The sequence below is a fragment of the Carassius auratus genome, unplaced genomic scaffold (assembly GCF_003368295.1).
Source record: "Carassius auratus strain Wakin unplaced genomic scaffold, ASM336829v1 scaf_tig00217455, whole genome shotgun sequence".
In the NCBI taxonomy this organism is placed as follows: Eukaryota; Metazoa; Chordata; class Actinopteri; order Cypriniformes; family Cyprinidae; genus Carassius; species Carassius auratus.
The window spans coordinates 1-24,788 of NW_020529082.1; the positions used below are offsets into that span (position 1 = coordinate 1).

Genomic DNA, 24,788 nt, shown 5'->3' on the forward strand with positions numbered 1-24,788 from the left:
CCCAAAACTTACCAAAGCCGAGATGGGCATCGCCGTGTCCGGCTTCCTCCCTGCTGCGTCTTAGCAGCATCGCTTCTCGGCCTTTTGGCTAAGATCAAGTGTAGTATCTTTTCCAGGAGCTTTGCCGAGAGAGCGTGCTGAAAGCATCGGCCAAGATGGTTCGGATGAAGAATAGTGTTCGTGTGGAATTGAAGATGGATGCTGTGGACTTTGTGAAGCAACGTTTTGGAAGAGAATTTTGTGTTGTGGAAATTCTTCAAGGAGTTTTCAAGATTCAGCCTGGTGATATTTTCTGCCTACAAGATTTTGCGTATCTGGTTTTTTGGATTTAACTTTTACTACTCTGAAAGATTGTGTGGATTTCTTTGAAGCCTGGAAGAGAAAGAGGGTCATAAGCTGCTTGAAGGACTGCAGCTCCAGCCATTGTTTGTCCAGGACTTCATCCTCTTATAATTCATGTATACAACCCCTTTGTAGAGGATTCGGACGTCCTGGCGTTAGTTAAGCGATATTGTGAAGCTGTGAGAGGAGGAGAACATTTAAAAGACCGTTTTGGGATTTGGAATGGGAAGAGGAGATACATGGTGAAGCTGAAAATTGACCCCTCTGTACAAGGTAGTGTGTTACATCCTCCAGGCAGTTTTTCAATTGGACCAAACAAAGGTTACTTGTACTATCCTGGACAACCTCTATATTGTCGACGGTGTGGAGGACAGGGTCACGTGAAGGTTGATTGCAAAGGAGAGAGATGCAGATTTTGTGGTGAGTCCAACCATGTGGCAGGTATATGCACGGCTCCAAAGCGTTGCAGTTTATGTGGAAGTGATGAGCATCTGTATCGGGGCTGTCCAGGCAGGAAGAAAAGTTATGCCAGTTTATTTAAAGAAGGGGAAGACTTGCTGGGTGACTGTAAAGCCCTTGTTGTTGAGTGGTCCAGCTCATCAGCAAGACGGACTGCACATGCTGCTGAAGCCAGTAAGCACAGATGGGAGCGGACAGCTGAAGTGAATGATAAGATACTTTATCGAAGGGAGACATCCCCAGTGGCGGAGGAACGGTTGATTGAAATAATTTCAGGTGATGCAGAGGAGTCAATTAAGGACATGGATCAGAAGGAGGACGGAGATAACAAGATGGAGGTATCAGGAGGAAGAGGGCGTCGGCGTGCAGTTGAAAAGGATGACTGTGAAGAAGAGGAAAGAGAGTGGAAGTGCTCGAAGCTCGAAGCTGCAAGGACTCTTGTTTCTTTAGAGGACTTATTAGATTTGCAAGATCAACAGGTGGACAACTGGGAATGGGGAGAGTGTGAGGCAGATGGAGAAGAAGATTCTCAGGAATGGACTGATGTAGTTGCAAGGAGAGTGAAGGGGAAGGGAGGCGAAAGTAGTGTTGGCAAAAAAGTCCGTTAAGTTTAAACATTTCTAGGGATAGTTGTGATGTGCTGTTCAAAATGTGCTAACTTTGAAATTGGAATGCTGTGATTTTTGAGTTTGAAGTGAATGTTGTATGAGTTTTGGAGTTTAATAAAAAAAAAAAAAAAAAATCTGTTCTTATCAGTTTAATATCTGATACGTCCCCCATCCGGGGACTACATATTAAATGGATTTTTAGATCACGGAGCTGGAGCCGGGGCTTGCTCCGTCCACTCCATGCATCGGCCTGGTATTGCAGTGTCTCCAGGAACGGTGTGCTTTCCCTTTTTGGGGATTGCCATTTATTGTGTCGAATAGCAGAACAAGGAATGAGAGCTGCCATTGCAGATGCTGTGGTTTATTGCAAACTTTTTTCTGATGTGTCCTCCTGGGGTCTTGGACTCTTCCACTAACGATGCACCCACCTGAGGTCTTGAAGTCTTTCACAGACGAGGTGGTGCATCGAATCAGGTGTGTTTGTTTAAAGAGAGTCATCTAAAACTGGCGTTGGGAAGCACCGGCCCATGAGCTTGGCAGTTTCCAGGCCAGTAACGGAAGGCACCCGTCCTTCCTTTCCTGGAGCGGGGGCGGAGGGCTAACCGTTGGTGAGGATGGTAGAGATGCAAATCAGACCTCTGGCTGACCGCCTGGGCCTTCATACTTACCTGGCAGGGGAGACACCATGATCAAGAAGGCGGTTCACCCAGGGCGAGGCTTGTCCATTGCACTCCGGCCATGCTGACCCCTGCGAATTCCCCAAATGCGGGAATCTCGACTGCATAATTTATGGTAGTGGGGGACTGCGTTCGCGCTCTCCCCTGAAATTGTTGGTGAAACAAAGCAGAAGAGGTTTTTACAGTTTTTTATTTATTTCCGTTTCAGAATGGGGAGTTCTGTCACATGCGAGATACGTGTTGTGCGCCTGTGAAACAAAGTCACTTACGCTCTTGAAAAATCAGACCCTGGTGGGTAGTTTAGTTCGAACATAGCGCAGACCTTACTTTGAAAGTAGATTGGACTGACTGCAGCCTAGCTGTATCTGTCTCCATGTTGTTTGTTTGTCCTTTTTTTCGATTCGTATTAATTTTGTTGTCGCTTACAGCGCCACCTAGTGGCCTGTCGCCGCGCCCTTTTTCACCTGGCCTCGGACTGAGCCCCTGCACAGGTGTGCCGATTTGGGTGAAGGGATCTCACTCCTTCCCGGAGTTATAGCCATTCGAGCCACCTCGGACACGCCACCTTAGCACGTTTTGAGGTCCCCTCGCCAAGGTGAATGGAAATTTCCTCTTTTTTTGGATGATTATTGACAGTCAGACTCCAGAGAAGCTTTCTGTGCTGATTTGGGTGGGACTGGGCCAAATACCTGGCGCTAGGTTGCAAAAGAAGGTTTTCGACAAAATCCAAAATACCCGAAAATTTCGTCAGAGCGACGAGCCAATCTGAGACCTGCGTCTCGTTCGGCTCGAGCCAAGGATTCCGATGACATAAGGCACGTGGCTCTGCGACCAACCGTTTGGGAGTTACGAGCGATGCCGTACTTTCCGTCGCTGCAGTTCCACCGTCAGGCCGATCGGGACAAGGCCCGGTGACGTTGCAGACAGGGGAGGGTACTACGATCCCGCAGTGTTTTGGGTGTTTTCATCTTTGTTTGATTGTCTTTTTACATTACATTTTCCCTATTTTTCAGCTTACGGCGCCACCTACTGGCCTGTCGCCGCGCCCCTTTTCACCTGGCCTCGGACTGAGCCCCTGCACAGGTGTGCCGATTTGGGTGAAGGGATCTCACTCCTTCCCGGAGTTATAGCCATTCGAGCCACCTCGGACACGCCACCTTAGCACGTTTTGAGGTCCCCTCGCCAAGGTGAATGGAAATTTCCTCTTTTTTTGGATGATTATTGACAGTCAGACTCCAGAGAAGCTTTCTGTGCTGATTTGGGTGGGACTGGGCCAAATACCTGGCGCTAGGTTGCAAAGAAGGTTTTCGACAAAATCCAAAATACCCGAAAATTTCGTCAGAGCGACGAGCCAATCTGAGACCTGCGTCTCGTTCGGCTCGAGCCAAGGATTCCGATGACATAAGGCACGTGGCTCTGCGACCAACCGTTTGGGAGTTACGAGCGATGCCGTACTTTCCGTCGCTGCAGTTCCACCGTCAGGCCGATCGGGACAAGGCCCGGTGACGTTGCAGACAGGGGAGGGTACTACGATCCCGCAGTGTTTCGGGTGTTTTCATCTTTGTTTGATTGTCTTTTTACATTACATTTTCCCTATTTTTCAGCTTACGGCGCCACCTACTGGCCTGTCGCCGCGCCCCTTTTCACCTGGCCTCGGACTGAGCCCCTGCACAGGTGTGCCGATTTGGGTGAAGGGATCTCACTCCTTCCCGGAGTTATAGCCATTCGAGCCACCTCGGACACGCCACCTTAGCACGTTTTGAGGTCCCCTCGCCAAGGTGAATGGAAATTTCCTCTTTTTTTGGATGATTATTGACAGTCAGACTCCAGAGAAGCTTTCTGTGCTGATTTGGGTGGGACTGGGCCAAATACCTGGCGCTAGGTTGCAAAAGAAGGTTTTCGACAAAATCCAAAATACCCGAAAATTTCGTCAGAGCGACGAGCCAATCTGAGACCTGCGTCTCGTTCGGCTCGAGCCAAGGATTCCGATGACATAAGGCACGTGGCTCTGCGACCAACCGTTTGGGAGTTACGAGCGATGCCGTACTTTCCGTCAGGCCGATCGGGACGAGGCCCGGTGACGTTGTAGACAGGGGAGGCTACCACCATCCCCCAGCGTTTTTAGGTCTCCCAAAACTTACCAAAGCCGAGATGGGCATCGCCGTGTCCGGCTTCCTCCCTGCTGCGTCTTAGCAGCATCGCTTCTCGGCCTTTTGGCTAAGATCAAGTGTAGTATCTGTTCTTATCAGTTTAATATCTGATACGTCCCCCATCCGGGGACTACATATTAAATGGATTTTTAGATCACGGAGCTGGAGCCGGGGCTTGCTCCGTCCACTCCATGCATCGGCCTGGTATTGCAGTGTCTCCAGGAACGGTGTGCTTTCCCTTTTTGGGGATTGCCATTTATTGTGTCGAATAGCAGAACAAGGAATGAGAGCTGCCATTGCAGATGCTGTGGTTTATTGCAAACTTTTTTTCTGATGTGTCCTCCTGGGGTCTTGGACTCTTCCACTAACGATGCACCCACCTGAGGTCTTGAAGTCTTTCACAGACGAGGTGGTGCATCGAATCAGGTGTGTTTGTTTAAAGAGAGTCATCTAAAACTGGCGTTGGGAAGCACCGGCCCATGAGCTTGGCAGTTTCCAGGCCAGTAACGGAAGGCACCCGTCCTTCCTTTCCTGGAGCGGGGGCGGAGGGCTAACCGTTGGTGAGGATGGTAGAGATGCAAATCAGACCTCTGGCTGACCGCCTGGGCCTTCATACTTACCTGGCAGGGGAGACACCATGATCAAGAAGGCGGTTCACCCAGGGCGAGGCTTGTCCATTGCACTCCGGCCATGCTGACCCCTGCGAATTCCCCAAATGCGGGAATCTCGACTGCATAATTTATGGTAGTGGGGGACTGCGTTCGCGCTCTCCCCTGAAATTGTTGGTGAAACAAAGCAGAAGAGGTTTTTACAGTTTTTTATTTATTTCCGTTTCAGAATGGGGAGTTCTGTCACATGCGAGATACGTGTTGTGCGCCTGTGAAACAAAGTCACTTACGCTCTTGAAAAATCAGACCCTGGTGGGTAGTTTAGTTCGAACATAGCGCAGACCTTACTTTGAAAGTAGATTGGACTGACTGCAGCCTAGCTGTATCTGTCTCCATGTTGTTTGTTTGTCCTTTTTTTCGATTCGTATTAATTTTGTTGTCGCTTACAGCGCCACCTAGTGGCCTGTCGCCGCGCCCTTTTTCACCTGGCCTCGGACTGAGCCCCTGCACAGGTGTGCCGATTTGGGTGAAGGGATCTCACTCCTTCCCGGAGTTATAGCCATTCGAGCCACCTCGGACACGCCACCTTAGCACGTTTTGAGGTCCCCTCGCCAAGGTGAATGGAAATTTCCTCTTTTTTTGGATGATTATTGACAGTCAGACTCCAGAGAAGCTTTCTGTGCTGATTTGGGTGGGACTGGGCCAAATACCTGGCGCTAGGTTGCAAAAGAAGGTTTTCGACAAAATCCAAAATACCCGAAAATTTCGTCAGAGCGACGAGCCAATCTGAGACCTGCGTCTCGTTCGGCTCGAGCCAAGGATTCCGATGACATAAGGCACGTGGCTCTGCGACCAACCGTTTGGGAGTTACGAGCGATGCCGTACTTTCCGTCGCTGCAGTTCCACCGTCAGGCCGATCGGGACAAGGCCCGGTGACGTTGCAGACAGGGGAGGGTACTACGATCCCGCAGTGTTTCGGGTGTTTTCATCTTTGTTTGATTGTCTTTTTACATTACATTTTCCCTATTTTTCAGCTTACGGCGCCACCTACTGGCCTGTCGCCGCGCCCCTTTTCACCTGGCCTCGGACTGAGCCCCTGCACAGGTGTGCCGATTTGGGTGAAGGGATCTCACTCCTTCCCGGAGTTATAGCCATTCGAGCCACCTCGGACACGCCACCTTAGCACGTTTTGAGGTCCCCTCGCCAAGGTGAATGGAAATTTCCTCTTTTTTTGGATGATTATTGACAGTCAGACTCCAGAGAAGCTTTCTGTGCTGATTTGGGTGGGACTGGGCCAAATACCTGGCGCTAGGTTGCAAAAGAAGGTTTTCGACAAAATCCAAAATACCCGAAAATTTCGTCAGAGCGACGAGCCAATCTGAGACCTGCGTCTCGTTCGGCTCGAGCCAAGGATTCCGATGACATAAGGCACGTGGCTCTGCGACCAACCGTTTGGGAGTTACGAGCGATGCCGTACTTTCCGTCGCTGCAGTTCCACCGTCAGGCCGATCGGGACAAGGCCCGGTGACGTTGCAGACAGGGGAGGGTACTACGATCCCGCAGTGTTTCGGGTGTTTTCATCTTTGTTTGATTGTCTTTTTACATTACATTTTCCCTATTTTTCAGCTTACGGCGCCACCTACTGGCCTGTCGCCGCGCCCCTTTTCACCTGGCCTCGGACTGAGCCCCTGCACAGGTGTGCCGATTTGGGTGAAGGGATCTCACTCCTTCCCGGAGTTATAGCCATTCGAGCCACCTCGGACACGCCACCTTAGCACGTTTTGAGGTCCCCTCGCCAAGGTGAATGGAAATTTCCTCTTTTTTTGGATGATTATTGACAGTCAGACTCCAGAGAAGCTTTCTGTGCTGATTTGGGTGGGACTGGGCCAAATACCTGGCGCTAGGTTGCAAAAGAAGGTTTTCGACAAAATCCAAAATACCCGAAAATTTCGTCAGAGCGACGAGCCAATCTGAGACCTGCGTCTCGTTCGGCTCGAGCCAAGGATTCCGATGACATAAGGCACGTGGCTCTGCGACCAACCGTTTGGGAGTTACGAGCGATGCCGTACTTTCCGTCGCTGCAGTTCCACCGTCAGGCCGATCGGGACAAGGCCCGGTGACGTTGCAGACAGGGGAGGGTACTACGATCCCGCAGTGTTTCGGGTGTTTTCATCTTTGTTTGATTGTCTTTTTACATTACATTTTCCCTATTTTTCAGCTTACGGCGCCACCTACTGGCCTGTCGCCGCGCCCCTTTTCACCTGGCCTCGGACTGAGCCCCTGCACAGGTGTGCCGATTTGGGTGAAGGGATCTCACTCCTTCCCGGAGTTATAGCCATTCGAGCCACCTCGGACACGCCACCTTAGCACGTTTTGAGGTCCCCTCGCCAAGGTGAATGGAAATTTCCTCTTTTTTTGGATGATTATTGACAGTCAGACTCCAGAGAAGCTTTCTGTGCTGATTTGGGTGGGACTGGGCCAAATACCTGGCGCTAGGTTGCAAAAGAAGGTTTTCGACAAAATCCAAAATACCCGAAAATTTCGTCAGAGCGACGAGCCAATCTGAGACCTGCGTCTCGTTCGGCTCGAGCCAAGGATTCCGATGACATAAGGCACGTGGCTCTGCGACCAACCGTTTGGGAGTTACGAGCGATGCCGTACTTTCCGTCAGGCCGATCGGGACGAGGCCCGGTGACGTTGTAGACAGGGGAGGCTACCACCATCCCCCAGCGTTTTTAGGTCTCCCAAAACTTACCAAAGCCGAGATGGGCATCGCCGTGTCCGGCTTCCTCCCTGCTGCGTCTTAGCAGCATCGCTTCTCGGCCTTTTGGCTAAGATCAAGTGTAGTATCTGTTCTTATCAGTTTAATATCTGATACGTCCCCCATCCGGGGACTACATATTAAATGGATTTTTAGATCACGGAGCTGGAGCCGGGGCTTGCTCCGTCCACTCCATGCATCGGCCTGGTATTGCAGTGTCTCCAGGAACGGTGTGCTTTCCCTTTTTGGGGATTGCCATTTATTGTGTCGAATAGCAGAACAAGGAATGAGAGCTGCCATTGCAGATGCTGTGGTTTATTGCAAACTTTTTTTCTGATGTGTCCTCCTGGGGTCTTGGACTCTTCCACTAACGATGCACCCACCTGAGGTCTTGAAGTCTTTCACAGACGAGGTGGTGCATCGAATCAGGTGTGTTTGTTTAAAGAGAGTCATCTAAAACTGGCGTTGGGAAGCACCGGCCCATGAGCTTGGCAGTTTCCAGGCCAGTAACGGAAGGCACCCGTCCTTCCTTTCCTGGAGCGGGGGCGGAGGGCTAACCGTTGGTGAGGATGGTAGAGATGCAAATCAGACCTCTGGCTGACCGCCTGGGCCTTCATACTTACCTGGCAGGGGAGACACCATGATCAAGAAGGCGGTTCACCCAGGGCGAGGCTTGTCCATTGCACTCCGGCCATGCTGACCCCTGCGAATTCCCCAAATGCGGGAATCTCGACTGCATAATTTATGGTAGTGGGGGACTGCGTTCGCGCTCTCCCCTGAAATTGTTGGTGAAACAAAGCAGAAGAGGTTTTTACAGTTTTTTATTTATTTCCGTTTCAGAATGGGGAGTTCTGTCACATGCGAGATACGTGTTGTGCGCCTGTGAAACAAAGTCACTTACGCTCTTGAAAAATCAGACCCTGGTGGGTAGTTTAGTTCGAACATAGCGCAGACCTTACTTTGAAAGTAGATTGGACTGACTGCAGCCTAGCTGTATCTGTCTCCATGTTGTTTGTTTGTCCTTTTTTTCGATTCGTATTAATTTTGTTGTCGCTTACAGCGCCACCTAGTGGCCTGTCGCCGCGCCCTTTTTCACCTGGCCTCGGACTGAGCCCCTGCACAGGTGTGCCGATTTGGGTGAAGGGATCTCACTCCTTCCCGGAGTTATAGCCATTCGAGCCACCTCGGACACGCCACCTTAGCACGTTTTGAGGTCCCCTCGCCAAGGTGAATGGAAATTTCCTCTTTTTTTGGATGATTATTGACAGTCAGACTCCAGAGAAGCTTTCTGTGCTGATTTGGGTGGGACTGGGCCAAATACCTGGCGCTAGGTTGCAAAAGAAGGTTTTCGACAAAATCCAAAATACCCGAAAATTTCGTCAGAGCGACGAGCCAATCTGAGACCTGCGTCTCGTTCGGCTCGAGCCAAGGATTCCGATGACATAAGGCACGTGGCTCTGCGACCAACCGTTTGGGAGTTACGAGCGATGCCGTACTTTCCGTCGCTGCAGTTCCACCGTCAGGCCGATCGGGACAAGGCCCGGTGACGTTGCAGACAGGGGAGGGTACTACGATCCCGCAGTGTTTCGGGTGTTTTCATCTTTGTTTGATTGTCTTTTTACATTACATTTTCCCTATTTTTCAGCTTACGGCGCCACCTACTGGCCTGTCGCCGCGCCCCTTTTCACCTGGCCTCGGACTGAGCCCCTGCACAGGTGTGCCGATTTGGGTGAAGGGATCTCACTCCTTCCCGGAGTTATAGCCATTCGAGCCACCTCGGACACGCCACCTTAGCACGTTTTGAGGTCCCCTCGCCAAGGTGAATGGAAATTTCCTCTTTTTTTGGATGATTATTGACAGTCAGACTCCAGAGAAGCTTTCTGTGCTGATTTGGGTGGGACTGGGCCAAATACCTGGCGCTAGGTTGCAAAAGAAGGTTTTCGACAAAATCCAAAATACCCGAAAATTTCGTCAGAGCGACGAGCCAATCTGAGACCTGCGTCTCGTTCGGCTCGAGCCAAGGATTCCGATGACATAAGGCACGTGGCTCTGCGACCAACCGTTTGGGAGTTACGAGCGATGCCGTACTTTCCGTCGCTGCAGTTCCACCGTCAGGCCGATCGGGACAAGGCCCGGTGACGTTGCAGACAGGGGAGGGTACTACGATCCCGCAGTGTTTCGGGTGTTTTCATCTTTGTTTGATTGTCTTTTTACATTACATTTTCCCTATTTTTCAGCTTACGGCGCCACCTACTGGCCTGTCGCCGCGCCCCTTTTCACCTGGCCTCGGACTGAGCCCCTGCACAGGTGTGCCGATTTGGGTGAAGGGATCTCACTCCTTCCCGGAGTTATAGCCATTCGAGCCACCTCGGACACGCCACCTTAGCACGTTTTGAGGTCCCCTCGCCAAGGTGAATGGAAATTTCCTCTTTTTTTGGATGATTATTGACAGTCAGACTCCAGAGAAGCTTTCTGTGCTGATTTGGGTGGGACTGGGCCAAATACCTGGCGCTAGGTTGCAAAAGAAGGTTTTCGACAAAATCCAAAATACCCGAAAATTTCGTCAGAGCGACGAGCCAATCTGAGACCTGCGTCTCGTTCGGCTCGAGCCAAGGATTCCGATGACATAAGGCACGTGGCTCTGCGACCAACCGTTTGGGAGTTACGAGCGATGCCGTACTTTCCGTCGCTGCAGTTCCACCGTCAGGCCGATCGGGACAAGGCCCGGTGACGTTGCAGACAGGGGAGGGTACTACGATCCCGCAGTGTTTCGGGTGTTTTCATCTTTGTTTGATTGTCTTTTTACATTACATTTTCCCTATTTTTCAGCTTACGGCGCCACCTACTGGCCTGTCGCCGCGCCCCTTTTCACCTGGCCTCGGACTGAGCCCCTGCACAGGTGTGCCGATTTGGGTGAAGGGATCTCACTCCTTCCCGGAGTTATAGCCATTCGAGCCACCTCGGACACGCCACCTTAGCACGTTTTGAGGTCCCCTCGCCAAGGTGAATGGAAATTTCCTCTTTTTTTGGATGATTATTGACAGTCAGACTCCAGAGAAGCTTTCTGTGCTGATTTGGGTGGGACTGGGCCAAATACCTGGCGCTAGGTTGCAAAAGAAGGTTTTCGACAAAATCCAAAATACCCGAAAATTTCGTCAGAGCGACGAGCCAATCTGAGACCTGCGTCTCGTTCGGCTCGAGCCAAGGATTCCGATGACATAAGGCACGTGGCTCTGCGACCAACCGTTTGGGAGTTACGAGCGATGCCGTACTTTCCGTCAGGCCGATCGGGACGAGGCCCGGTGACGTTGTAGACAGGGGAGGCTACCACCATCCCCCAGCGTTTTTAGGTCTCCCAAAACTTACCAAAGCCGAGATGGGCATCGCCGTGTCCGGCTTCCTCCCTGCTGCGTCTTAGCAGCATCGCTTCTCGGCCTTTTGGCTAAGATCAAGTGTAGTATCTGTTCTTATCAGTTTAATATCTGATACGTCCCCCATCCGGGGACTACATATTAAATGGATTTTTAGATCACGGAGCTGGAGCCGGGGCTTGCTCCGTCCACTCCATGCATCGGCCTGGTATTGCAGTGTCTCCAGGAACGGTGTGCTTTCCCTTTTTGGGGATTGCCATTTATTGTGTCGAATAGCAGAACAAGGAATGAGAGCTGCCATTGCAGATGCTGTGGTTTATTGCAAACTTTTTTTCTGATGTGTCCTCCTGGGGTCTTGGACTCTTCCACTAACGATGCACCCACCTGAGGTCTTGAAGTCTTTCACAGACGAGGTGGTGCATCGAATCAGGTGTGTTTGTTTAAAGAGAGTCATCTAAAACTGGCGTTGGGAAGCACCGGCCCATGAGCTTGGCAGTTTCCAGGCCAGTAACGGAAGGCACCCGTCCTTCCTTTCCTGGAGCGGGGGCGGAGGGCTAACCGTTGGTGAGGATGGTAGAGATGCAAATCAGACCTCTGGCTGACCGCCTGGGCCTTCATACTTACCTGGCAGGGGAGACACCATGATCAAGAAGGCGGTTCACCCAGGGCGAGGCTTGTCCATTGCACTCCGGCCATGCTGACCCCTGCGAATTCCCCAAATGCGGGAATCTCGACTGCATAATTTATGGTAGTGGGGGACTGCGTTCGCGCTCTCCCCTGAAATTGTTGGTGAAACAAAGCAGAAGAGGTTTTTTACAGTTTTTTATTTATTTCCGTTTCAGAATGGGGAGTTCTGTCACATGCGAGATACGTGTTGTGCGCCTGTGAAACAAAGTCACTTACGCTCTTGAAAAATCAGACCCTGGTGGGTAGTTTAGTTCGAACATAGCGCAGACCTTACTTTGAAAGTAGATTGGACTGACTGCAGCCTAGCTGTATCTGTCTCCATGTTGTTTGTTTGTCCTTTTTTTCGATTCGTATTAATTTTGTTGTCGCTTACAGCGCCACCTAGTGGCCTGTCGCCGCGCCCTTTTTCACCTGGCCTCGGACTGAGCCCCTGCACAGGTGTGCCGATTTGGGTGAAGGGATCTCACTCCTTCCCGGAGTTATAGCCATTCGAGCCACCTCGGACACGCCACCTTAGCACGTTTTGAGGTCCCCTCGCCAAGGTGAATGGAAATTTCCTCTTTTTTTGGATGATTATTGACAGTCAGACTCCAGAGAAGCTTTCTGTGCTGATTTGGGTGGGACTGGGCCAAATACCTGGCGCTAGGTTGCAAAAGAAGGTTTTCGACAAAATCCAAAATACCCGAAAATTTCGTCAGAGCGACGAGCCAATCTGAGACCTGCGTCTCGTTCGGCTCGAGCCAAGGATTCCGATGACATAAGGCACGTGGCTCTGCGACCAACCGTTTGGGAGTTACGAGCGATGCCGTACTTTCCGTCGCTGCAGTTCCACCGTCAGGCCGATCGGGACAAGGCCCGGTGACGTTGCAGACAGGGGAGGGTACTACGATCCCGCAGTGTTTCGGGTGTTTTCATCTTGTTTGATTGTCTTTTTACATTACATTTTCCCTATTTTTCAGCTTACGGCGCCACCTACTGGCCTGTCGCCGCGCCCCTTTTCACCTGGCCTCGGACTGAGCCCCTGCACAGGTGTGCCGATTTGGGTGAAGGGATCTCACTCCTTCCCGGAGTTATAGCCATTCGAGCCACCTCGGACACGCCACCTTAGCACGTTTTGAGGTCCCCTCGCCAAGGTGAATGGAAATTTCCTCTTTTTTGGATGATTATTGACAGTCAGACTCCAGAGAAGCTTTCTGTGCTGATTTGGGTGGGACTGGGCCAAATACCTGGCGCTAGGTTGCAAAAGAAGGTTTTCGACAAAATCCAAAATACCCGAAAATTTCGTCAGAGCGACGAGCCAATCTGAGACCTGCGTCTCGTTCGGCTCGAGCCAAGGATTCCGATGACATAAGGCACGTGGCTCTGCGACCAACCGTTTGGGAGTTACGAGCGATGCCGTACTTTCCGTCGCTGCAGTTCCACCGTCAGGCCGATCGGGACAAGGCCCGGTGACGTTGCAGACAGGGGAGGGTACTACGATCCCGCAGTGTTTCGGGTGTTTTCATCTTTGTTTGATTGTCTTTTTACATTACATTTTCCCTATTTTTCAGCTTACGGCGCCACCTACTGGCCTGTCGCCGCGCCCCTTTTCACCTGGCCTCGGACTGAGCCCCTGCACAGGTGTGCCGATTTGGGTGAAGGGATCTCACTCCTTCCCGGAGTTTATAGCCATTCGAGCCACCTCGGACACGCCACCTTAGCACGTTTTGAGGTCCCCTCGCCAAGGTGAATGGAAATTTCCTCTTTTTTTGGATGATTATTGACAGTCAGACTCCAGAGAGCTTTCTGTGCTGATTTGGGTGGGACTGGGCCAAATACCTGGCGCTAGGTTTGCAAAAGAAGGTTTTCGACAAAATCCAAAATACCCGAAAATTTCGTCAGAGCGACGAGCCAATCTGAGACCTGCGTCTCGTTCGGCTCGAGCCAAGGATTCCGATGACATAAGGCACGTGGCTCTGCGACCAACCGTTTGGGAGTTACGAGCGATGCCGTACTTTCGCGTCAGGCGATCGGGACGAGGCCCGGTGACGTTGTAGACAGGGAGGCTACACCATCCCCAGCGTGAAGCCCAAAACGTTTGGCGGAATGTGTCCCACTCAGCTCTTCACAACCGACACCGAGACCTGGCTTGGATGGTTGCCCATGAGATCCTCCGGTCAGGGCCGTGATGCACTCCCGAGGCATGTCAAAGAACCCCATCTGCCCGCGGTCCGGATGTGGCGCCCCCGAGACCGTGAGGCACGCCTTATGGGAGTGCAGCGCTGTGAGGGACCTGTGGGCGACAGCTGGCCCCCAGCAATTCCCGTACCTACCAGTAGGGGGGGTCCCAGACTACCCAATGGGGAGAGGAGGGGTGAGCCAAAAACAAATGCCAGCAAAAACACCCCCTAAGCTATGGCTTACCATCCTCTGCATCCAAGACGCCATATGGACCTCCAGAACCTACTGGTAGGGAAGCGCATGCAGGGGTCCCTGCACGCCACCATCCAGCTAGCCAAATCAAGGCTGCAGGAGTACACCGCATGTCGCCATTCGGATGTGGAGGGTCAGAGCTACACGGGAAAGGTCCCCATAGCCACGAGCCCTGACTGCCCGTAGATGCCCCCAAACACCTGAAGTGGGACAGCGGTGCCTCGGTTTAAGAGGATCTCCTCTGGGCCCAGAAGGGTCAGGCCTCTGGGACTGGTTTTGAGGAACTGAGCTGATGGTTTAATCTTTTTTCTTTAAAGGACATACCCGTTTTTGCACAACAGAAAGAGAACGTTTTTTAAACCTGTCTTTTGATTTTAATAACACTGTTTTTTATTTTTTATTTTCTCTAGCACTACAGACACACAACAACAACAAAAAACACACTCAATACAAAATGTTTTTATTTGTGTATTAATTAATTTAAAAATTATCCTGTGCATTAAACAACAACAACAAAAACAACAACAACAACAACCATTGTATAATGTGTTTTAACAAAACAAATGTGTGCATGTAACCAAAATGTATTGTGACAATAAAATTTTTCAAAAGAAAAAAAAATCTGTTCTTATCAGTTTAATATCTGATACGTCCCCCATCCGGGGACTACATATTAAATGGATTTTTAGATCACGGAGCTGGAGCCGGGGCTTGCTCCGTCCACTCCATGCATCGGCCTGGTATTGCAGTGTCTCCAGGAACGGTGTGCTTTCCCTTTTTGGGGATTGCCATTTATTGTGTCGAATAGCAGAACAAGGAATGAGAGCTGCCATTGCAGATGCTGTGGTTTATTGCAAACTTTTTTTCTGATGTGTCCTCCTGGGGTCTTGGACTCTTCCACTAACGATGCACCCACCTGAGGTCTTGAAGTCTTTCACAGACGAGGTGGTGCATCGAATCAGGTGTGTTTGTTTAAAGAGAGTCATCTAAAACTGGCGTTGGGAAGCACCGGCCCATGAGCTTGGCAGTTTCCAGGCCAGTAACGGAAGGCAACCCGTCCTTCCTTTCCTGGAGCGGGGGCGGAGGGCTAACCGTTGGTGAGGATGGTAGAGATGCAAATCAGACCTCTGGCTGACCGGCCTGGGCCTTCATACTTACCTGGCAGGGGAGACACCATGATCAAGAAGGCGGTTCACCCAGGGCGAGGCTTGTCCATTGCACTCCGCCATGCTGACCCCTGCGAATTCCCCAAATGCGGGAATCTTCGACTGCATAATTTATGGTAGTGGGGGACTGCGTTCGCGCTCTCCCCTGAAATTGTTGGTGAAACAAAGCAGAAGAGGTTTTTACAGTTTTTTATTTATTTCCGTTTCAGAATGGGGAGTTCTGTCACATGCGAGATACGTGTTGTGCGCCTGTGAAACAAAGTCACTTACGCTCTTGAAAAATCAGACCCTGGTGGGTAGTTTAGTTCGAACATAGCGCAGACCTTACTTTGAAAGTAGATTGGACTGACTGCAGCCTAGCTGTATCTGTCTCCATGTTGTTTGTTTGTCCTTTTTTTCGATTCGTATTAATTTTGTTGTCGCTTACAGCGCCACCTAGTGCCTGTCGCCGCGCCCTTTTCACCTGGCCTCGGACTGAGCCCCTGCACAGGTGTGCCGATTTGGGTGAAGGATCTCACTCCTTCCCGGAGTTATAGCCATTCGAGCCACCTCGGACAACGCCACCTTAGCACGTTTTGAGGTCCCCTCGCCAAGGTGAATGGAAATTTCCTCTTTTTTTGGATGATTATTGACAGTCAGACTCCAGAGAAGCTTTCTGTGCTGATTTGGGTGGACTGGGCCAAATACCTGGCGCTAGGTTGCAAAAGAAGTTTTCGACAAAATCCAAAATACCCGAAAATTTCGGTCAGAGCGACGAGCCAATCTGAACCTGCGTCTCGTTCGGCTCGAGCCAAGGATTCCGATGGACAATAAGGCACGTGGCTCTGCGACCAACCGTTTGGGAGTTACGAGCGATGCCGTACTTTCCGTCGCTGCAGTTCCACCGTCAGGCCGATTCGGACAAGGCCCGGTGACGTTGCAGACAGGGGAGGGTACTACGATCCCGCAGTGTTTGGGTGTTTTCATCTTTGTTTGATTGTCTTTTACATTACATTTTCCCTATTTTTCAGCTTACGGCGCCCACCTACTGGCCTGTCGCCGCGCCCCTTTTCACCTGGCCTCGGACTGAGCCCCTGCACAGGTGTGCCGATTTGGGTGAAGGGATCTCACTCCTTCCCGGAGTTATAGCCATTCGAGCCACCTCGGACACGCCACTTTAGCACGTTTTGAGGTCCCTCGCCAAGGTGAATGGAAATTTCCTCTTTTTTGGATGATTATTGACAGTCAGACTCCAGAGAAGCTTTCTGTGCTGATTTGGGTGGGACTGGGCCAAATACCTGGCGCTAGGTTGCCAAAAGGAAGGCTTCGAACAAAATCCAAAATACCTCGAAAATTTCGTGTTCAAGAGCGACGAGCCAATCTCGAGACCTGCGTCTCGTTCGCATCGTAGCCAAGGATTGCCGATGACATAAGGCACGTGGGCTCTGCCGACCCACCGTTTTGGGAGTATTACGAGCTGATGCCGTACTTCTCCGTCGCTGCAGTTCCACCGTCAGGACGATCGGGAACAGGCCGGTGACGTTGCAGGGACAGGGGAGGGTACTACGATCCCGCAGGTGTTTCCGGGTGTTTTCATTCTTCTGTTTGATGTCTGTTTACATTACACTTTTCCCTATTTTCAGCTTACAGGCGCCACCTACTGGCCTGTCCGGCCGCCGCCCCTTTTTCACCTGGCTCTCGGACTGAGCCCCTGCACAGGTGTTGCCGATTTGGGTGAAAGGGATCTCACTCCTTCCCGGAGTTATGAGCCCATTCGAGCCACCTCGGACACGCCACCTTAGCACGTTTTTGACGGTCCCCTCGCCAAGGGTGATGGAAATTTCCCTCTTTTTTGGATGATTATGACAGTCAGAACTCCAGAGAAGAGCTTTCCTGTGGCTGATTTGGGTGGGACTGGGCCAATAACCTGGCGCATAGGTTCGGCAAAAAGAAGGTTTTCGACAAAAATCCCAAAAATACCCGAATAATTTCGGTTCAGAGCGACGAAGCCAATCTGAGAGCCTGCGTCTCGTTCGGCTCGAGCCAAGGATTCCGATTAGACATAAGGCACGTGGCTCTGGCGATCCATACCGTTTGGGAGGTTACAGAGCCGATGCCGTACTTTCCGTCAGGCCGATCGGGACGAGGCCCCTGGCTGACGTTGTAGACAGGGAGGCTACCCACCATCCCCCAGCGTTTTTAGGTCTCCCAAAACTTACCAAAAGCCGAGAATGGGCATCGCCGTTCCGCGGCTTCCTCCCTGTCTGCGTCTTAGCAGCATCGCTTCTCCGCCTTTGGCTAAGATCAAGTGTAGTATCTGTTCTTATCAGTTTAATATCTGATACGTCCCCCATCCGGGGACTACATATTAAATGGATTTTTAGATCACGAGCTGGAGCCGGGGCTTGCTCCGTCCACTCCATGCATCGCCTGGTATTGCAGTGTCTCAGGAACGGTGGTGCTTTCCCTTTTTGGGGGATTGCCATTTATTGTGTCGAATAGCAAGAACAAGGAATGAGAGCTGCCATTGCAGATGCTGTGGTTTATTGCAAAACTTTTTTCTGATGTGTCCTCCTGGGGTCTTGGACTCTTCCACTAACGATGCACCCACCTGAGTCTTGAAGTCTTTCACAGACGAGGTGGGTCGCCATCGAAATCAGGTGGTGTGTTGTTTTAAAAGAGAGTCATCTAAAACTGGCCGTTGCGGAAGCAGACCGGCCCATGAGCTTGGCAGTTTCCAGGCCAGTAACGGAAGGCACCCGTCCTTCCTTTCCTGGAGCGGGGGCGGAGGGCTAACCGTTGGTGAGGATGGTAGAGATGCAAATCAGACCTCTGGCTGACCGCCTGGGCCTTCATACTTACCTGGCAGGGGAGACACCATGATCAAGAAGGCGGTTCACCCAGGGCGAGGCTTGTCCATTGCACTCCGGCCATGCTGACCCCTGCGAATTCCCCAAATGCGGGAATCTCGACTGCATAATTTATGGTAGTGGGGGACTGCGTTCGCGCTCTCCCCTGAAATTGTTGGTGAAACAAAGCAGAAGAGGTTTTTACAGTTTTTTATTTATTTCCGTTTCAGAATGGGGAGTTCTGTCACATGCGAGATACGTGTTGTGCGCCTGTGAAACAAAGTCACTTACGCTCTTGAAAAATCAGACCCTGGTGGGTAGTTTAGTTCGAACATAGCGCAGACCTTACTTTGAAAGTAGATTGGACTGACTGCAGCTAGCTGTATCTGTCTCCATGTTGTTTGTTTTGTCCTTTTTTCGATTCGTATTAATTTTGTTGTCGCTCTACAGCCGCCACCTAGTGGCCTGTCGCCGCGCCCTTTTTCACCTGGCCTCGGACTGAGCCCCTGCACAGCAGGTGTGCCGATTTGGGTGAAGGGATCTCACTCCTTCCCGGAGTTATAGCCATTCGAGCCACCTCGGACACGCCACCTTTAGCACGTTTTGAGGTCCCCTCGCCAAGGTGAATGGAAATTTCCTCTTTTTTTGGATGATTATTGGACAGTCAGACTCCAGAGAAGCTTTCTGTGCTGATTTGGGTGGGACTGGGCCAAATACCTGGCGCTAGGTTGCAAAAGAAGGTTTTCGACAAAATCCAAAATACCCGAAAAATTTCGTCAGAGCGACGAGCCAATCTGAGACCTGCGTCTCGTTCGGCTCTGAGCCAAGGATTCTCGATGACATAAGGCACGTGGCTCTGGCGACCAACCGTTTTCGGAGTTACGAGCGATGCCGTACTTTCCGTCGCTGCAGTTCCACCGTCAGGCCGATCGGGACAAGGCCCGGTGACGTTGCAGACAGGGGAGGGTACTACGATCCCGCAGTGTTTCGGGTGTTTTCATCTTTGTTTGATTGTCTTTTTACATTACATTTTCCCTATTTTTCAGCTTACGGCGCCACCTACTGGCCTGTCGCCGCGCCCCTTTTCACCTGGCCTCGGACTGAGCCCCTGCACAGGTGTGCCGATTTGGGTGAAGGGATCTCACTCCTTCCCGGAGTTATAGCCATTCGAGCCACCTCGGACACGCCACCTTAGCACGTTTTGAGGTCCCCTCGCCAAGGTGAATGGAAATTTCCTCTTTTTTTGGATGATTATTGACAGTCAGACTCCAGAGAAGCTTTCTGTGCTGATTTGGGTGGGACTGGGCCAAATACCTGGCGCTAGGTTGCAAAAGAAGGTTTTCGACAAAATCCAAAATACCCGAAAATTTCGTCAGAGCGACGGGCCCAATCTGAGACCTGCGTCTCGGTTCGGCCTCGAGCCAATGATTCCGGTGACATAAGGCACGTGGCTCTGCGATCCAACCGTTTGGGAGTTAGCGAGCGATGCGCGTACTTTCCGTCGCTGCTCAGTTCCACTCGTCAGGGGCCGATCGGGACAAGGCCCTGGTGACTTGCAGACAGGGGAGGGTCAGCTACCATCCCGCAGTGTTTCGGCCAGTCGTTGTTCATCTTTGTTTGATTGTCCATTTACATTACATTTTCCCTATTTTCAGTTTACGGCGCCACCTAGTGGCCTGTCGCCGCGTCCCTTTTCGCCTGGCCTCGGACTGAGCCCCTGCACAGGTGTGCCGATTTGGGTGAAGGGATCTCACTCCTTCCTGGAGTTATAGCCATTCGAGCCACCTCGGACACGCCACCTTAGCACGTTTTGAGGTCCTCTCGCCAAGGTGAAATGGAAATTTCCTCTATTTTTGGATGATTATTGACACTCAGACTCCAGAGAAGCTTTCCTGTGCTGATTTGGGTGGGATCTGGGCCATAATCACCTTGACTGAGCTAGATGATTGCAAAAGACAGGTTTTCCGACAAAACATCCAAAACATATCCTACTTCGAGGAATATTCGTCAGAGCGACGAGCCAATCCTGAGACTGCGTCTCGTTCGGCCCCTTCGACGCTCTAAGGGATTCCCAGATGACATAGGCCATCTGTGGCTCCAGCGACCAACCCAGTTCTTGGGAGTTACGAGGCGATGCCGATCTTTACCGTCAGGCCGATCGGGACGAGGCCCGGTGACCGTTTGTATAGACAGGGAGGCTACTCACCATCCCCCAGCGTTTTTAGGTCTCCCAAAACTTACCAAAGCCGAGATGGGCATCGCCGTGTCCCGGCTTCCCTCCCTGCTGCGTCTTAGCAGCATCGCTTCTCGGCCTTTTGGCTAAGATCAAGTGTTGGGCTTTGATCTTTGGAGAAGAAAATATGGCGGGTACATCTGCGCCCTCGGTTCCAAGAGCGGGACTGAGAAACACGTTGCGTTTCCAATTGAAGGATCCAGCGATGGATATGATGGAAAGAGAAGTTTTTGCAAGGGTTGTTCTTCTGGACAAAATGAAGTTGAAAGTGGAAGACGTGTACTGTTTACAGACTAACAGACAAGAAAAGTGTTTCGACGTGACTGTGAATACTGGAGAGCTGTGCAAAGCAGTGCTGGAGAAGTTTGAAAGGATGGACAAGGTAGGCCTTGTGGGAAGATTTAATGTGATAAGTTTGGACAGGCCGAATTTTAGAGTCATCACAGTGCACATGTATAACCCATATGTCACAGATGAGGCCTTGGTGGCTTTTCTTGTGAAATTTGCTGAAGTTCTTACACCTGCACGATATGTGAGAGACAGTGTGGGTTTATGGACTGGGAAAAGACAATTCCAAGTTCTTTTAAGAACTGAGAAGAATGGGTTGGAGGGGTTGATGCATCCTCCTGCACAGTTTAACATCGGGGCAGACAAAGGCTATCTGTTCTACTCCAGACAGCCTCCTTTTTGTAGGAGGTGTAGACGTTATGGGCATAATGATGGCGGGTGTGAAGAGCAAAGGTGTTTGCAGTGTGCCCAGCTGGGTCACATTGCAAAAGAGTGCACTGTTCCTAAGTCTTGTCACAGCTGTGGTTCATTAGACCACTTGATGAGAGATTGCAAAGGTGGCCGAAAGCAGTACAGAGAAGGAGTGAGAGGGGAAGAAGGCATGAAGGACAGACGGTTTGGGGGAGGAAAGTCAAAAGAGGATCATCGAGCAACAGGTGACGGAGAAGGGGATGATAGAGCCTGGTGAGGAGATGGGAGCTGCTGGGATGGAAAGAGGCAAAGAAAACAGAGGAAGTGGAAGATGTGATGGCGGCTTTCTTGGAGGCACTTAGTGGGGAACAGTTCAAAAGCCCCATGCAGTGCGCGGACGGAGTAGAAGAGGAGATGGAAGAGGAGAGTAAAAGTGACTCAGCTAATGCAAGGGAAAGCCAACTGGTCAGGAAAACTGAAAAGAGGAAGGGGAGACCAAGTAAGAAGAGGAAGCCTGAGACTGTTCTAAAGATGAGCTTTTCAGAGGAATCATCGTCTACTGACAGTCAAGATGGGCTTGAGATGGACAATGCAAGGCCCTTATTCCAGCTGACAGAGGAAATGGTTGGTAGGGGGAATGAAGAGCGGGAAGAGGAGTCATATAGCCTCAAGTCAACACCTGTAAGGTGGGCAGATTTAAGAGTGAGTGAGAGTGAGGCCACAAGCCTGGAAGGACAAGAAATGGGAGGGACATTAAAGAACGAATAAGGCTGTCTACTGAGGAGCTGACAGTGGGGACGATAAATGTAAGGGGTATAAGAGATGCTGTGAAACGGAGAGCTGTGTTTTCTTTTTTGCATAATTGTAAGTGTAATATTATTTTTTGCAAGAAGTTCATTTAAAAGGCTCTGAAGATGCAAGGAAATTTACCGAAGAGTGGGGGTAGGGGCGGTGCATTATGGAGTGTGGGAGGGGTTTTTTCTTCAGGGGTGGGGATATTGTTTTGGGATCAGGGAATAGAGGTTGAGAATCATTTTACAGTTTCTCAAGGGAGGGTGGCTGGGGCAGATGTGAAGTGGAGAGGGGGTGAATACCGATTACTTTCAGTGTATGCTCCTCAGACAGCAGAGGAGAGGAAATAAATTTTTGATATGTTGTTAACAGTTTGTGCCACCAATAAACAAATTATAATGGGGGGGGATTTCAATATACAGCTAGGGGATAAAGGGGATAGTAGTCTGCAGGTGTTGGAGGGGATCCTGCAAGGGCATGATTTGGTGGACGGAGGGCAGAGGGTTAATCCTAAAGCATGTATGGCAACATGGAGAAACTCCAGAGGGGTGGAGAAAAGGTTAGATTATGTATTTTTCTCAAGGAATATTGTTGTGGAGAAGGGGGGAGTTAAGCCTGTTTTCTTTTCTGATCATGAAATGGTCTGGTTTGTGATTAAGGGTAATACAGTTAAGTTTGGTAAGGGGTATTGGAGGATGAATATAGAGGTGTTGAAAGAGAAAGAATTTGGTGAAGAGTATGAAGTGTTTTTTTGGGGGGTTGGAGGGTTTAAAATGTATGTATACTGATGTAGTGGGCTGGTGGGAAATGGTTAAGGAACGCTCAAAGGCATGGATAATTAGGTACTGTAAAAGAAGATCTGGAAAATTTTGGAGACAAGCAAGAGATTTACAGAGGGAGTTAGAGTTGAAATTTGAAGAGTATAACGTAGGGGCTACAGTTGATTGGGTAATCATTAATGCTCTTAAGAAACAGTTAAGGGGGATTTATGAAGACCAGGCAAAAAGTTTCTGTTTAAAATAAGACAGGAAACAAGGGAGAAAGGGGAGAGGTGTACTGCTGCGCTTTTCAGATCTGTTAGGGACCGTAAAGAGAAGCAGGTGGTAATGAAACTGAAGGATAAGACAGGGGGATGTTTGACTAAAACTGAAGGGATGAACGGGTATGTAAGAGACCATTTCAAAAACTTTTTTAGGGAGAGGGAGATAGTTGCAGAAAAAAGTGAAATGTTTGTTAATTATCTGTCCAAAGTTGTCCCTGAGGAAGTAAGGGTTGGTTTAGGTTCTCCCATTACGATAGGAGAAGTTGAGGGTGTTTTGAAGAGGATGAGTAAAGGGAAAGTGCCAGGGATAGATGGCTTGCCTGTCGAATTTTATGTTAGGTTTTTTTAGTATTTTAGGTATTCATTTGGTGGAGGTGATTAGAAAGGTGTTGGAGAATAAAAGTATACAAGGTTCAATGGCAACAGGAGTAATAACGCTTCTCTATAAAAAGGGAGAAAAGTCAGACATTGCCAATTACAGGCCGCTCACAATGCTTTCAGTGGACTATAAAATTATAGCAAAGCTTCTGGCGGACAGGTTGAAGAAAGCCCTACCTCATGTTGTGAATGTAGATCAAACTTGTGGGGTAGAGGGCCGTAGTATTAAATGGAATCTACAACTCATTAGGGATGTGATCGCGTGGGCAGAGAATAGAGAGCTGCCGCTAATGGTGGTCAGCTTAGATCAAGCCAAAGCCTTTGATAGAGTAAATAGGGGGTTTATGTTTAAAGTTATGGAGAGAATGGGGTTTGGGGAGGACTTTATAGGATGGATTAGAGCACTGTATACAGGCTGTAATTGTTTGGTTTCAGTCAATGGGAATGTAGGGCAGGGTTTTGAGGCAAAGGGAGGGGTGAGGCAGGGGTGCCCTCTCTCCCCACTGCTTTTTATTTTATACATGGAGCCAGTGGCAGAGGCGATCAGATTAGATAGTAGAATAAAGGGTTTTGTGGTACCAGGAGCAAAGGGAGCTGTGGTGAAATTATCACAGTATGCGGATGACACGTCATTGCTGTTGATGTCAGACAGGTGTCTTGAGAGAGCTTTGTCCCTTTTCGAAGAGTTTTCACTAGCGTCAGGGGCTAGTTTAAATGTTGCAAAGTCGGCCATTAAGTTCTTTGGGAAGTTTAGGAAGAGGCGAGAAGGCCTTGGTGGTTTGCAGGTGTGTGAGGGTCCTTTGAAGATCTTGGGTGTAAACTTTCAGAATGAAGGCTCAGCAACTCTGAATTGGGTTGGTCGTATTGCGTCAGTGCAGAAGAGGCTGGCAAGGTGGAAAGGGCGCAGGTTGTCATTGATGGGGAAGGTCCTGGTAGTGAAGATGGACGTGTTACCAGTGCTTCAGTATCTGGCTTACATTTACCCTTTACCAGCAAGCATGAGAAGGGCAGTAATACGGTTAATATTTAATTTGTATGGGGGGGTAGATATGAATACGTGAAGAGGTCTGAAATGTTTAATCCTGTTAGTAGAGGGGGACGGGATGTTCCTCATATTCCTCTAAAACTTGATTGTTTATTTGTGTCTTCTACTTTGGCGCAGTTAGCCAACCCAGTAGAGCATCCATCTGGGTATTTTCTTAGGTTGTTTTTCTCTTATGAGGGGCGGCATGTAATGAAGTGGACCAATGAGGGTCCAAGGGCTGAGGACCAGCCCTGGCATTACAGGCATGCTGTCAGGTGGTTGGGGAAATACCCTGAGGGTAAGGATGGGGGGGTATGTTTGGAGCAGAGGAAGTTGTATGGGAAGGCAAGGGAGAGGGTTTCTAGTGAAGTGAGACTGGGTGTCCAGGAGAGAGTATGGTTGAACATTCAACCAAAGGGACTGGACAATGGTCTAAAAGATCTAAATTGGCTAGGTTTTTTGGGGCGTTTACCAGTGAAGGAGGTCATGTATAGACATGGGCTATCAAAAGATGGTAGATGCCCAAGGGAGGGGTGTTCACAAGAAGAAAC

General features: G+C 50.2%; 11 non-coding genes and 2 pseudogenes across 11 annotated transcripts; all 13 read left to right on the top strand.

The window, feature by feature from the left end:
- Positions 1-68: 68 nt before the first annotated feature.
- Positions 69-148, top strand: LOC113101049 (uncharacterized; annotated as a pseudogene).
- Positions 149-1,506: 1,358 nt separating this feature from the next.
- LOC113101042 (U2 spliceosomal RNA) lies at positions 1,507-1,696 on the top strand. The gene has a single exon (XR_003289892.1). It is a non-coding gene; the product is annotated as a U2 spliceosomal RNA (small nuclear RNA).
- A 373-nt stretch (positions 1,697-2,069) lies between these two features.
- Positions 2,070-2,233, top strand: LOC113101032 (U1 spliceosomal RNA). Its single transcript, XR_003289883.1, has one exon. It is a non-coding gene; the product is annotated as a U1 spliceosomal RNA (small nuclear RNA).
- A 2,050-nt stretch (positions 2,234-4,283) lies between these two features.
- Positions 4,284-4,474, top strand: LOC113101037 (U2 spliceosomal RNA). The gene has a single exon (XR_003289888.1). It is a non-coding gene; the product is annotated as a U2 spliceosomal RNA (small nuclear RNA).
- Positions 4,475-4,848: 374 nt separating this feature from the next.
- LOC113101043 (U1 spliceosomal RNA) lies at positions 4,849-5,012 on the top strand. Its single transcript, XR_003289894.1, has one exon. It is a non-coding gene; the product is annotated as a U1 spliceosomal RNA (small nuclear RNA).
- A 2,643-nt stretch (positions 5,013-7,655) lies between these two features.
- LOC113101038 (U2 spliceosomal RNA) lies at positions 7,656-7,846 on the top strand. Its single transcript, XR_003289889.1, has one exon. It is a non-coding gene; the product is annotated as a U2 spliceosomal RNA (small nuclear RNA).
- A 374-nt stretch (positions 7,847-8,220) lies between these two features.
- Positions 8,221-8,384, top strand: LOC113101050 (U1 spliceosomal RNA). The gene has a single exon (XR_003289896.1). It is a non-coding gene; the product is annotated as a U1 spliceosomal RNA (small nuclear RNA).
- Positions 8,385-11,027: 2,643 nt separating this feature from the next.
- LOC113101039 (U2 spliceosomal RNA) lies at positions 11,028-11,218 on the top strand. Its single transcript, XR_003289890.1, has one exon. It is a non-coding gene; the product is annotated as a U2 spliceosomal RNA (small nuclear RNA).
- A 374-nt stretch (positions 11,219-11,592) lies between these two features.
- On the top strand, positions 11,593-11,756 carry LOC113101051 (U1 spliceosomal RNA). Its single transcript, XR_003289897.1, has one exon. It is a non-coding gene; the product is annotated as a U1 spliceosomal RNA (small nuclear RNA).
- Positions 11,757-14,672: 2,916 nt separating this feature from the next.
- Positions 14,673-14,849, top strand: LOC113101041 (uncharacterized; annotated as a pseudogene).
- A 376-nt stretch (positions 14,850-15,225) lies between these two features.
- On the top strand, positions 15,226-15,389 carry LOC113101036 (U1 spliceosomal RNA). The gene has a single exon (XR_003289887.1). It is a non-coding gene; the product is annotated as a U1 spliceosomal RNA (small nuclear RNA).
- Positions 15,390-17,499: 2,110 nt separating this feature from the next.
- On the top strand, positions 17,500-17,686 carry LOC113101040 (U2 spliceosomal RNA). Its single transcript, XR_003289891.1, has one exon. It is a non-coding gene; the product is annotated as a U2 spliceosomal RNA (small nuclear RNA).
- Positions 17,687-18,074: 388 nt separating this feature from the next.
- Positions 18,075-18,238, top strand: LOC113101052 (U1 spliceosomal RNA). Its single transcript, XR_003289898.1, has one exon. It is a non-coding gene; the product is annotated as a U1 spliceosomal RNA (small nuclear RNA).
- Positions 18,239-24,788: the final 6,550 nt, after the last annotated feature.